Below are 14,022 nucleotides of genomic sequence, written 5' to 3' on the forward strand. Positions count from 1 at the left end.
TTTCGGGTTAGGGAATCCAGAACTTCAAGTGCAAAGGTTGATACCAAAACACTTCTTTAAAAAAATTTACAAATTGCTTTTTAATCCATTCGGCAGAATGTTTTAGCAAGCTAAACCATATGTATATTCATTTTTATAGGTGAATATATGCCTATTTGTTGAGGGTTAAGATCAACTAGTAAAATTAATTACATTATTTTGATGCCTAAAAATTACTTTTTCAAAATGTTAGGAATTTGGAAAAGAATTTTAAAGTTTTTCTCAATGATAAAGAGAGGAAAATCACGTTTCGAGTTGTCTTTTTGAGCCGTCCATTTTCTGTTTTCCGCCTTAGTTACGTTTAGGATGAAGTATAGAGTGTGCTCTTTCCAACCCACAAATATCTATCATGAGGAGAAAACCCCGTATTCATATTATCTTAATGAAATCAGGCTGTTTGGGATGATGAAATTATGTGAGTGGCGAGAATATCAAGGGAATAGGAGTTATTTGTCGCATTCATTTTGCCTCGAGCAATATTTTCAAGTGCGGTAGGGTCAGATAGTTTCCGAGAGAATGGGCAGTCAACACGTTGCGAGTTCTTGGAACGGATATTGTGTATTCCGGAGGAATTTTTGTGCCCCTCTCTCCTATCTTGATGGAATAACTGATGAAAATCGCCTGGACGATGTGTGCCATTTCCCTTCTTTCCCTTTTTAGCGAATTGGCGTATCTCATCTGAATTCCACAAGGATCAATAGGAGTCTGAATGGAGGAAAAGTCTTTGAAAACAGGAAAGGACGCTTAAAAATAATCATGACCTTCGGTATCAAAAAGCAACGCTTTTGAGAACAGTAGAGGTACTTTCATGGAAATTATGCACACACACCGATTTTGGACGGCCGGTAAAATATCAGCCGTCCACAATCCAATAGTGAACAATTGGACAGCATTGGATCTTGCACACGTACCGACCACTCGCCGGCACCGGCAAAATGCCGATTAGCTGTCGGCCATTGTCACTGTGGATCGCCGGCGCCGGTTCAAAAAACATAGCAGCTTATCGTTTGACCAGTAAAAATCGTCGTGTGTGAAAGCATCGCTTCGCCGGTGTCCGAAATTGGTGTGTGTAAAAGGGGCCTAATGGGCTTAAGTTTACTCTGATGCCTAATGAAGCATATTGCTTTGCTGCACTATTTACTTTACTCGCTAGAATTATTTCAATAGATACCTGTCATTTAGAACACTAGGCTTCATATTTTGAGATATGTGCCAGTTTTTCGATTTCAACCTTCTGAAATGTGCTTTGGAGAGTATCGCACATTCTTTGTATCGTACAATCTTTAAGCAAAAAATCTGGTTAATAGCTTGTCAGGGGTCCTAGATGCCTTGACAAATATCTTTGTAATTTCGGCAGCAAACATTTACAAGATAGTGAAACACAGTTTCAGAACTCAATTTTAGAAATCCACTCCGTGTTTGCATTCGTAAAACCGTGTTCCAACAAACAAAATAGTTTAGCGTGAAATTATGGCCGCGCGGTTTACCTTTATCGGCGCTGCGTGTGCTTGTTGGCCGCAGTCATATCTATCTGATTGGTCCTGCGGCTCTCAACGATTTACGTTCCTGTTTGCAGTTTCACTGAATATAATTGTGATAGTAAATACCCGTTTGTAACCTTCGCAGAAATTAAAAATTATTCAGAGAAAATTATAGAATTTTCTTACTTTAATAGCTTTAATTTACTGAAATGCTAATTAAAAATGATCTCCCTCTATGAATTTTCCATCAAAATAAATGCACACAAGTGATATTATGTTTACTCCATGGATATGGTATGGATTACTGATTGAGTAATTTCCTGAGTTCCATAGAGTAGCTATAATGAGTTAGTTGCTGTCATTTTATTCTGAAATAATCGCCTTACAAGTTCTATAAATTCAGCCATTACATGGTGGAAGTTCGACATATTTAAATAAAAGCTGGTAGCACTTTTTCACAATATTTTGTTGCGTACGACTCGTCTCGGCTCACAAAGCCATCATCTGGTGCAGGACATAGACTCTGGGATGCTCTGGGAGCCGAAACGCGTCGAATGTATTAAAATATAATGGAAAAGTTCTGCCAGCTTTTATTAAAAATTAAAAAAAAATCACCCAACATTATATTCGATCAACTATCGATTGATAGACTATGTCGTCATAACTTAGAATTCATGTAAACCCAAAGGATGCTATTTGCTGTACCTAGTACTTCTCTATCCCTTGCTCTCGCATGAATACTACGGTAGAGAATAATTATTCACATTCTATAAGAGTGTTTCATCGAAAACGAGAATAACTGACGCATGGATGACGATTAGTGTAACAGTAAGCCACCTTTTGAATAATTTTTGCCATTTTGTTACAATTTCCATCGGAGAATATTGAAATACGGAGTGGTTGTGATGAATTTTTTTTCGCGATTTTGAGCAATTCCTCTTAAAAATTGTGGTGAAATTTAAAGTCTAGATGTTACAGGCTTCATCTATTACACCATCTTAAAAAGCGCACATTGCAAGTGCTACATAAAATGAGTAGCGTAGCTATATTTCATTACAAAATACGGCTGAATACTCAACTACAACTATGAATGCTACACCCATAGGTGGATGTACTATTCATAGTAAAAAAGTGAGATTAGAATATAGAAATGCGTAATAAAATCACGCTATATCTTGTGTATGAAATTTTCTTCCCGCAGTATCATAATATTGACACGCTTTTAGGCGTTCCTATATTTTGGTACTGAATCTAGAAGTAATCTGTAAATATTCATCAAAATATGTCACTTTGATTATAAAAATATGTTTCCTTCAAGCACTTCCTTCCCTCTTCAATTCACAGTAAGGCCTATTCCCTTTCATTGTATCTAAAAATTCAATATTTCCCTTCCTTTCCCTCGTCTACCTAACATTCTACCCTCTAACACTGTTTTCAATATCCCCTCCACACTAAGTACTTCCTCCATTCATACCTTCTTTCTCCTCTGTATCTCAACTAAAAACTGCCGCTCCCCACCCACCATGTCGAGCACTTCGTCGTTTCTCCACCTCTCCGTCCACTTTACCTTATTTATTCTTCATCATACCTACATCATGAATATCTCCAGTCTTCTCTCGTCCTCCTTCATTGATGTCCACGCTTCAGCACCATAAAGCACTACACTCCAGATCAGACTCTTCACTAAACTTTTCTTTAAACTCTTGCACAACGATCATCTCATAAGCTCCTTCCTGTTCATGAACGCCTCCTTTGCCAATTCAGTTCTCATCCTGATGTCCTTACTATTGTATCCGTTTTCCTCTGACGTGCTGCCTGAATAGTTGAATTGCTCTACCCGCTGAAGTTTTGTCCCACCCACATTTAACTTTAGTCTCACATTCCTCGCTCGCGATGCTTGACAAAACCGCATAATCTTGGTCTTCTTATGATTAATTTGGAAGATTTAGGCTACTAAATAAGGCGCAGTGTGTGGAAAGTACATATAGAGGCTATACGCATATGGTTTTGTGTGTATTTTTATATTGCATTTTTTTACTTGGTACACAGAGGCATGGCAGTCTGATGTAAATAATCGCTTAATTACAAATATACAGTGTTGATGATGAAGGAAAGCCACGAATGAGTTGTATTTTGCACAAATTATTAGCGAATCTATAGATATGTGAGTAGATATTGAAATATGAGCTAATTGGAGGGTTAGGTAGAGAGTGCCGTCTAATAAATATTTGGATTGAGTACCTATTATGATGATGTTATTAATACATCAATAAAGCTTTTTAACATCTATGTATTTTTACAGGAAATGATCTTAGAGTAGATATTTTATCAATTTGGGAAGAGGTAAATGTAATATTCAAGTTTTGAATAAGCTCAAGTAGAGGTTATGGAGGTTTCAATTAAGGATTACATATCTGCCAGTCAGGTCTAGTATCCACTAAGTTTTTAAAATCTGGATTCTTCGATGTTGCTAATCATAGTTGAATGAAACACAGCATAAAACAAGTATTTTGTACGCAGTTACACGCACGAGTGCAAATATACGCTAAGGGCAAACTTCGTCAAGTAAATTTTTGCTTAGCATTGTAAGATGATGTCTTGGTGGTGTAACTGGTTGGCATACCTGACCGGAAATTGGGAGGTTCAAAGCCATGTTTTTCATGGGAAAAAACACCGTCATTGTATCTTAAAGATCCTACTATTGAACAAGTATACATTTTCTTTGAATTTGGGCCTTATGATGACGCTGCATGTCGAAATCATGGTTTATCATAACGAAATCCTTGCTTTTCATTAGCAGTGATAATATTCCAGTGTGTTCCTACTGCGATATTGATTCTTTTAATGATACTTTTATCGACAACCTTTTCTTGCATCACGGCTTTTTAAACTGGCTCTGCCAAGCTTTTACCAAATACCTATATTTACACGGAATACTTGCATAAATAATTTCATTTATACCGTAAATGTACTCATTCTATATGAATTCAAATTAATTAGCTACTAATACCTGTGCAGGTCACCGACCTGTGCTTTTAGAGTAACGGTATTTTATGCGAAGCTTTGGCGTGGGTATTGGCGAAGGTGGGTGAGTGGGAGCATTGCAGTTGAAGTACGATCAATGTCGGAAAAAATAGCTTGTCGTGGGTGTTAAGTTTGCGAGTGAGGGAGAGGCGGGTGTGAGCTAGAACAAGGTTGGAGACGAAGCGTCTGTTCAGAGGGAAGTGGAGGGTGTGACGGTGACAGCTTTTCAACCCCGTTACCTTAGGGATGCGACTTACTCTCGCGTGCTCCCATTACACTGAGGAACAGCCAATTTGTTGTCTTAGAACTGAGACTTGCTTTTGACTAACTTTTAGCCTCCGAGTAAGAAAATAACCTCAGTATTTTTATCTATCACGTCTACTTTTTAAGCTACATAATATTAGCTTTTTTTAATGAAGAGAAAGGGGAATTGGATATCGATGGGTAAATTCTAACAACACGTATCTCAAATTCGACCGGTTTGGGACAGATATCTTAAACAAAGTGTAATAACATAAAAAATAAAATAAAATCAAAAATCATCTATTTGTTTGCAAATGAATGCTTCCTTTTTCAGTTTTTTATGAACTTTTGGTTTGTAATTTCAGTGTAAAAGTAAAGCAAATTAATCGTTTTTTTTTGCTCTCCTGAAAATGTGCTATTTTTGAGATACGTGTTGTTAGAACTTAGCCATCGATATGGCATATTTTAATAGGGAATGGATTTTTAATACAGCAGTCGAGGGAACAGTGGAAGGAGAAAGGAGAAGAAGAAGAAAACTGATTAAGTTAACAGATACAGGTGTAATATGGTGGAAGTTTGACTTATTTAAATAAAAATGGAAGCACTTTTCCACAATATTTTAATACGTACGACGGGTTTCGGCTTACAGAGCCATCATCTGGTGCAAGAAACTGTCTCACATTTCAGCATCATCTTTATATCTCTTAGAAAGGGGTGGGGGAGGATGTGACATGTTCGAAGAAGGGGTTGCAAACAGGCGTACAGAGTGGAGACAGCGAGAAAAGATATAACTAAAGAGATACGGTAAACCCAAGGTGGGAGGAGGACGCTAGGTATAACTGTAGAATAACGACACGTGGGAAGGACCGCAGAAAACCGGGAAGGCCCGGGGGGGGGGGAGGGGAAGTGGAGCAGAGTAAAAAAAGGGTAAAAAGATAAAAAGAGGGAAAAACTGTCGTTAGAAATGGAGAAGTGGGAGTAAGTAGCGAAGCAAGAAAGAGGCGGGGGAGAGGAGTTCCCTAAGGGGAGCTGAGGCAGGAGTGAGAATTTGACCATTTGTTTTCGGGAAGGGGATCTTAAGGAGAGAGGAGTGGGTGACAAACACTTGTTCGTTCATGAGAATATTTATATCACATTGTACTATTTCAAATTGCTCTTAAACATCAAGCCTTGTGCCCTTACCTTCGAAGCGGAGAACTTCAGGTTAGAAATGACAATAATGATAAGTCTAAGGATGACCGATGGTGAGATTTGGAAGAAGATATAGGTAAACTAAAGAGGAGGCCTTGGACAGAAGGAGATGGAGACGACTATGGTGTTTGGGACTGCCAGTGAAAGGAATACCAGCTGATGATGATAAATATAAGCTTAGGAACTATAATATTTTTGCTGATTATGGCATCACTATGTTTCATCGAGTCTAAAAGACGAAGGTATCATCAATTGATAACGGCTCCTTTTTCTCGTATATATTTTTAAGCGTCAAAGTTATGAAGCAGCTTATTAGGGATTACATTTAGAGCATGCTTCCTCATTGTAGTGAGGCAAGGACGAGGTCAGCAGCAGAGGCATCAAGGTCAAATGGTTTAGAAATGTGTTATTACAGGAAAAATTTGAGGATCATATGGATAGATCTTTCGAGTAATACGGGAGTCGCAACAAAAGTAGGAAATTCTTTTGAAACCTTATGTTGAAGACGAGACAGTTTAATCGACCACATCTAGGACGTGATGGAATACTGGAAATTACACTTGGGAACGACCAATTTGTTTTCTTAGGTCTGAAACTTCTTTTTGACAAACTTTTGGCCTCTGGGTAAGAAAATAACCTCAGTTTTTATCCATCGCGACAACTTTTTTTTAGAAAAATTAACCCATTTTTGCATCAGATATCATACAAAATTTGCATATGATGAATTTTAGGGTAATTCTTACCTTATATACTGTCCATACAGAATGGTTTGGTACCGATGAATGAATGGTTTACCGATGCGTGTGAATTATCAAAACACCCATATACTATCAGTGTATGCGACCCGCTAAACACTGAAGCTCCCTGCGAAGCAAATTTCCGACTGTGTGTCTGCGTCTTACTGTAGTACCTCGTGCATAACTAAACAACTATGCACATGTCTCTGGCCTTCTATGGCGTCAGTCACCCGGAAACAGTCACATAAGGTTAATGTTATCAAATTGGAGTTATCAAATGATGTCTCATCTGATCGAAGCTCAATCTAGCAGTGTGGGTCGCAATGATGCAAGGTGTAATGAAAAACCTTGACGTAGCAGAACAAACTAACTTCAGTTTTGAAATCGGCATGTCTATTTCACCCTAAGCCAGCGTTTCCCGAACTTTTTCTTTCCACGACCCATTTTAGCCTATACGTTTTAGCCGCGACCCCTTAAAAATGGTTGTCTAAGTTTAAGTACATAGTTCACTATATTATTTGTATACATCTCGCGACCCCTTTCATAACGGCCCGCGACCCCGCTGGGGGTCGCGACCCCCAGTTTGGGAACCGCTGCCCTAACCCTTCTCAAAAAATGTTGTCATCAGAAAATGTGTTGAAAATGTATCCCAGTGTTATTTGTGCCTCTTGTATTTATCGATATTTACGTGGCTCGTTTGCATGGGAAAATGCTTTAGACAACCGTGGAAGATGTATGTTTCATTTTCATGTTTATATATTTAGGTGTAGCGGTACGGAAACTTGGATACTTAGAAAGGAGGACGAGAGAAGACTGGAGGCATTCAAGATGTGGGTGTGGAGAAGAATGTAGAAAGGAAAGAGGACGGAATGGAGGAGTAACGACGAGGTGCTGGACATGGTGGGTGAGGAGAGGCTGCTCCTAGATGAGGTTTGGAGGAGCAGAAGGTAAGGATGGAGCGAGTACTTAGCGGGGAGGGGATTTTGATAACAGTGCTCGAAGGTAGAATGTTGGGTAAACGAGGGAGGGGAAGGAAGAGAATAGGGATTTTAGGTCGAGTGAAAAAGGATAAGTCTTATTATGAATTGAAGAGAAAGGGAGACTGCCAGTTTAACTTTTAAATACTCCATGCACACTTACTTTAATCGGTTGATCACTCTAGTTTGAATAAGTCGAATATCTAAATTTATTAGCACCAGTCCAGTATATGTCAACCTTGAATTACATTGTTTTTCATGGATTTGAATGCTAAATCTTAGTCTCCTGTTTTCTCCGTCCACACCTTCCATTGGGATTACATTTTATTCAGCTTTCGCTAGTGGTCTTTATGCATTCATCGTCTTCATCATTGCTCAAATACCCTGAAATTGGTTCCAGGAACTCTCAAACCCTATCAGCTAATCCCTTCACACTTCTTATTTCACGTATTTATACACGTAGTTCTTATTTTTCACACCGTAAATGCTCTGTTACATACCTTTAATTTCTTCTGTGCCATTTCTGCTTTCCACTTATCCCTCAACTGCAGTCTATCAGATCATCATATCTCATGATGTAATTGATTAATTTGTTCCTTTTTCTGTAACAACTAACTTGGCATCTCCTATTCCGTGATCATCCCTGATACGTGAGGAATTCCCTATTATTCCATTCCAATCACTATTCCGTGGCATTACATATCGAATCCGTCCTCCTCCTTTGGAATAATGTCGTTCAAGTATTCAGCATCCTAAGTGCGAAATATGCGGAGTATTCAAATTAACAATGGTTGGATAATAAAATATTAAGATCTGTTAAAATTGGCAAATCTAATTAATGTATTTGAATGTATCATTATCTAGGAAGGAAAATTATTAATATACACAATAGAAATTTAACTCTTGGAAAATTTTAGGAATTGTCCTGATATTATAATGCATTAACTATCTCATAAGTAATAATTAATGTAGTCTTGGAGTGTTGGTCAGTGAGATGAAATGAAAAATGTTGGCCGTCGTTTCGATATTATATTATATCTTCATCATGGTTATGAATCATGGTTACAATAAATTAGTACACGAAGAGATGAAAAATTTTTATAATGATAACATAAAAATAGAAAAATGCTGTTGTAGATTAATGGAAAAGAAACAAGAATTTTGACGTAAAGCTCTTTCTATTGCCTATAAAGATAATATATTCAAGTTACCCATCAACGAATGTTGGTAGTTTAAGAGAGATTTAGCACTTGATATTTTTACTGAAGTGGTTTACAATTTAAGAGATAAGTATTAATCTGCGTGAAATACAAACTATTCTTCAAGTCGGGTAGCGCAAATCGATATTTCCTCCCAGTATTTTTCCACAGCGCTGTGTTTCAAATCCCAGGTACAACCGTAGCATCCATCACGAATGACAAGCATTGAATCCAACCCGCAGCGATCCCGCCCTTCCAAAGTTAAAGGTAGACTTATCTAGGATAGTTGAATGCGCTCACAATCCTCCCTGAAAATAGAACCCAAACAAAAATAAATTGGAGGATCGCGGTGGGTTGCATGTATAGAAAGAGGGACGTTTCGTGGCCGTGGGAAATTGAAGGTGTGATGGTGACGTGATCCCTGACCCTACACCAAACTCACCCCTTCCCTTAATTCTCAGCGTGGGGTGGGGTGAACGGTTTTAGGTGCAGCGTACTGGTATGGGATTAAGGAGGTTGATATTGGGGTCGGGTGGATTTTCAATGGGGATGTTCGGGGGTGGGTTTGTGCTCGCTTTCCGTTTGACGGGTGCGCTGGCCCTCGACGATCTTGTCCGACGGTTTTCCACCGCGGTCCGTCGGGACGCCATCCCGTCAACGGCGTCGCCATGCGGAATGGACTCGGGCGCCGTGAAGCGCCGTTTTTGCACCCAATGGATAGAGATACTGTGTTGGTGTAACTCGTCCGTTCTTTTTATTATGTGCAGGATATTCCATAGATAGACCCATTCACCAAAACCCATGGCGACATGAGTTGAAATCCACTTTTTAATTAATATTTACGGCTGTGTTAAGTATTTTGGATATATAAAGACAAACACGTTTTTGGGTTGTATAATGTATTTACGTAATTATAAAAATATTGATTGTGATTGGGTTAATCGGGAGGTTTTGGGTCCGAGTTCCGGTCAGACAGCATGTTTACCCTCCGATTTTCTGGCTTTTTCCATCTGCCACAGCGCCGTTTTCCTCGATCCCTTTCCATTATATGTTCCTATCCCTTTCTTTTCTTCTATACGAATTCATTTGTTTAATTATAATAATATATTTATTCAATGATATTATTTTTTGATGCTGAAATCTGTTATTTTTTCCGTTAGTTAAATCAACTCATGGAAAATAATTATAAATGATGGCGACCTAAACACAGGTTTATAAATAATATGAAGAAATAAACATAATTATTTATAAACTCGATTGTTTCTGGCTTTACTTTGTGAAAATCCATTCTGAACAATTAAAAGTTATGGTACCTTTTCACACGATTTATTCAATACGACCGGTTTCGTCGCAGATGCGACATCATCAGGTAGAGAAATCGTTATAATAACATTTATTTTGTTGTTGTTTATCTGATTGCTATTACGCGTTGGTAGGGCAGGGTTGCGTTGGGGATGGAGCGTTCCCGTTTTCTCCACATTGAGAAAAAGGGAAGAAGGATGGATTACTTGGAGGAGTTGGAGACTCAGAGTAAGGATGGGGGAGAGTGCGCTTTGGCTACTGCGCATGTAGTCAAGATCCCGCACTTGCATACCACACTTCCCGCACTTTTTCCCACAAGAAGAGTAAGGATTCCCGCACTTCTTCCTACGATCACGTGGTGACCATGTTGACCACAGAATCTGCTACTGCGCAGCCTGAAAGCGCCCTCTACCCCAATCCTTACTCTGAGGTTGGAGATTAGGAAGCACATCAAGAATGGAATTTTATCAAATGAAAATATTTTTGTGAACTATTCCCCCTGTTGGAAATTCCCCTGAAGCTGAGTAACGCTCCAACCCCAACGCAACCCTCCCCTACCAACGCGTAATAGCAACCAGATAAACAACAACAAAATAACTGTTATTATAACGATTTCTGTACCTGATGATGTCGCCTCTGCGACGAAACCGGTCGTATTGAATAAATCGTGTGAATAAGTATCATAACTTTTTATTGTTCATAATTATTTATAATTGAATGAATTCCCTCAGTGGAAGGTTAGGATAATATAGGACGCATGAAGCAAATCCTCTTCGTCCAGTCTTTCTCTCATAAGTTTGATTTAAAATAATGCTAAAATTTCCGCCGTCTTTTTATGAGTTGGTGACGCCATTACTCTCTTCGACCATTGTTGCTCGCTTCCACCTTCGGGGAGAACCACTCATTCTGGGAAAATATCGCTTTAGAACCCAATGGATAGAGATACTGTGATGGTGCAACTCGTCCGTTTTTTTATTATGCGCAGGATATATAAAAAACCCATTCATAAAAACCCTTAGTTGTACGAGTTAAACTCTTTTTTTTTAATAAATGCCTTCTGATATATTTTATATTTTGGTTTTCTTGAATAAGACACACTTTTATTTATCGGAATTTTTGTTTTCAATCGAAGGGTAAAATAAGTTACGGCGTAATAACTAAAGATAAGTTAAGTTTTTTTATATAAAAGAAGAATATATAAAATAAGTTTTTTAGAAAAATCATTTTTGATATGCGTTTAACTCATGTTTTATTAATAATCACGGTTGTAACTATTATTTTGGATTATTTAAAAACATTGATGTATTTTTTCTCAAAAACACAGTTAATGGAATGTATTCTGTCAATGGAATAGTTAAATAAGTTGCAGCGTAAAAAAAACAAAGATAAGTTGAGGCCGTTTTTGCGCCCCTGGATAGAGATACTGTGATAATGCAACTCGTCAGTTCTTTTTTTAGGCGCAGGATATATATAAAAGGCCTAGTCACAGCTTTATTTTTGCCATTAGGTAAACTCATTTTCTTATAAATATTTACGAATGAATTTAGTATGCTGAATTATATAAGGGATAAATGTTTTTTTTATATTTTTAACGCTATCAGTTGAAAGAATTCAATAAATTACGGATAAATAGCAAATCCTCCTTCGTCAGACTTACTCTCCTAAGTTTGAATAAATAACAACGTGAAGGTTTCCACCCACCCTTAATTAGTTGATGACGTCATTACAGTCGTGGTCCACCACCTCTTTGGAGAATAACTCATTTAGGAAAAAAAATCTGTCATAAGAGGGCTAAACATATTCATGCTCAGAATGAACACAATTCCTAGCCTAGCCAGAAAAGCCTCTTTTCTGATGCAATTAAAAATTAAGCAAAATCTTGACCATGAAATAGTTTATTTTTACCTCATTCGCAAGAACTCAGCAAAAGGAATTTGGATCATGAAGTGGTCAACAAAACTAAAATATCGGCAATTACTACCCCGGAGGCACGCTGGCAACGTTTAAAAAATAAAAATGGCGCTATTTTTACACGCTTATACTTAACTTGCTTCCTCTTTTTGTCTTTTTTATCGAAGGAATCTTGTTATTGGTTTTAATCGATTAATCGACTGTCAGATCAGCTTTATATTTTGCAAGCTTGCTTTAATTTGTTGTCAATAATATATTCAATAATCAGAAACTTTAAATTTAGTTCCGTTGAGTTGTAATTAATTAAATGAATACCCGTATGGAGAAATCGTTTCAATTATCTCAATACATTGAGATTGTTATTAATATTTTGGCCAAAATTATTAAAAATCTCTTGTTTAATCCTTAACATGATTTACTAATAAAAGCTTGAAAATAATTAAATCAAAAAGTAGTCACAAAGACGCTTTTTTAATAGAGTACAATATGAACTAAAAAGCAAAACATTTTATTTTTTATCAGTCGGAGAATAAAGGGTACGTGCTTTGATATTTTGGTTTCTAGAGGTTTTGATATTAATATTCAGCGCCAATCCTAACTCATCAGGCTCTTTTACGCTCTAATGCTAAATACTAATGAAATTAAACAGCGTCCACACTTTATTATTCGAGTGATAAAAAGCTCATTTATCACTTTTAAGTGAATTTTGTACTGTTTTTTTGGTAAGGTGTATACTTTTTTATCTTTTTTAATGAAATTACTGTAATTGGAAATTCATCGTGTGTCGCAGTTACTCTCAAATATGTTTCAGTCTTCACTTGATAGCTAATATCTATTGGATAATGTCATTGAAAACCTTTCGATCTTGTGTATGCGTGTTGTAGAGATACAATGCTGATTACGACAGGGGACGTGAAGTGGGAGAGTGACATGATATTGATGATCCGAGTTATCTCGTGTTTTATGGGGCTGCGGAGTAGGTCAAGATTCGCCAATATTTGCTTTGTGTGTTTAATGGTGTTGACCTCCATGCTTTCTGGGAAAGATAATGTCATCTGTCCCCCTCTTCTGAAAACTTCATTTTGATGCAATTGGCAGAATTCCTCGCCCACATGGTTTATGGACAAACGCGGCTTTTCTAACTGTTTATCACAAATATCCCTGCCTTTTCCTGCGAATTTATTGTACGAAGAGTTTTCGGGTTTCCCTATAGATCAGGTGAGCTGTGGATAAAGAGGTATCATTGTAGTGAAAGAAATGGTAGGCTACGCCTGGAAACGAAAAGTTGTACATATATCGCTGCTATTTTTAAGATAATTCACGGGGTAAGAATTAGGGATTATGAAAAGATTTTAAAAATTTCCTTAGAGTTCAAGAAAATTGTCCTTTAATTTTTTTATCAGATGTGATAGCCCAACGATCTATGTTTATCATTAAAAATGTTTTCCTGAAGCCGGAAGGAAACCCGTGAAAGTTTCATATTTTGTCTCCGAAAAGCTCCTGGTATAGTTTGATGCCTCTAAATTGCATCACTGTAATCATCTGTCGCCTCAGAACAATGATTTTGACTTCCGACACAATTTTTTTCATAACACCATACGATCATCTATAATGACCTTCAAAGTTTATTTGATGGCACGGAGGTATATTTTTAATAACACCATGAAAAATTATCGCCTACTCAAAGGTTTTTAAAACGTTGTCCTAAAATGTATGTGAAAGGTCGATTGGATAATTATTAGGATAATTTTCAAGAAACTGCCTAAAGCTCTGCAAATATTTGACGGATATTTCCTCTGGTGAAAAATATATGAACTTTGATCCAAAATATTTTGGATGCTATAACTAAAAACGGAAAAATCTTTGTATTGCTGGTATTTATAGTTTATAGTTTGATTATCCATGCCGGATATTCCAA

The sequence above is a fragment of the Ischnura elegans genome, chromosome 5 (assembly GCF_921293095.1).
Source record: "Ischnura elegans chromosome 5, ioIscEleg1.1, whole genome shotgun sequence".
In the NCBI taxonomy this organism is placed as follows: domain Eukaryota; kingdom Metazoa; phylum Arthropoda; class Insecta; order Odonata; family Coenagrionidae; genus Ischnura; species Ischnura elegans.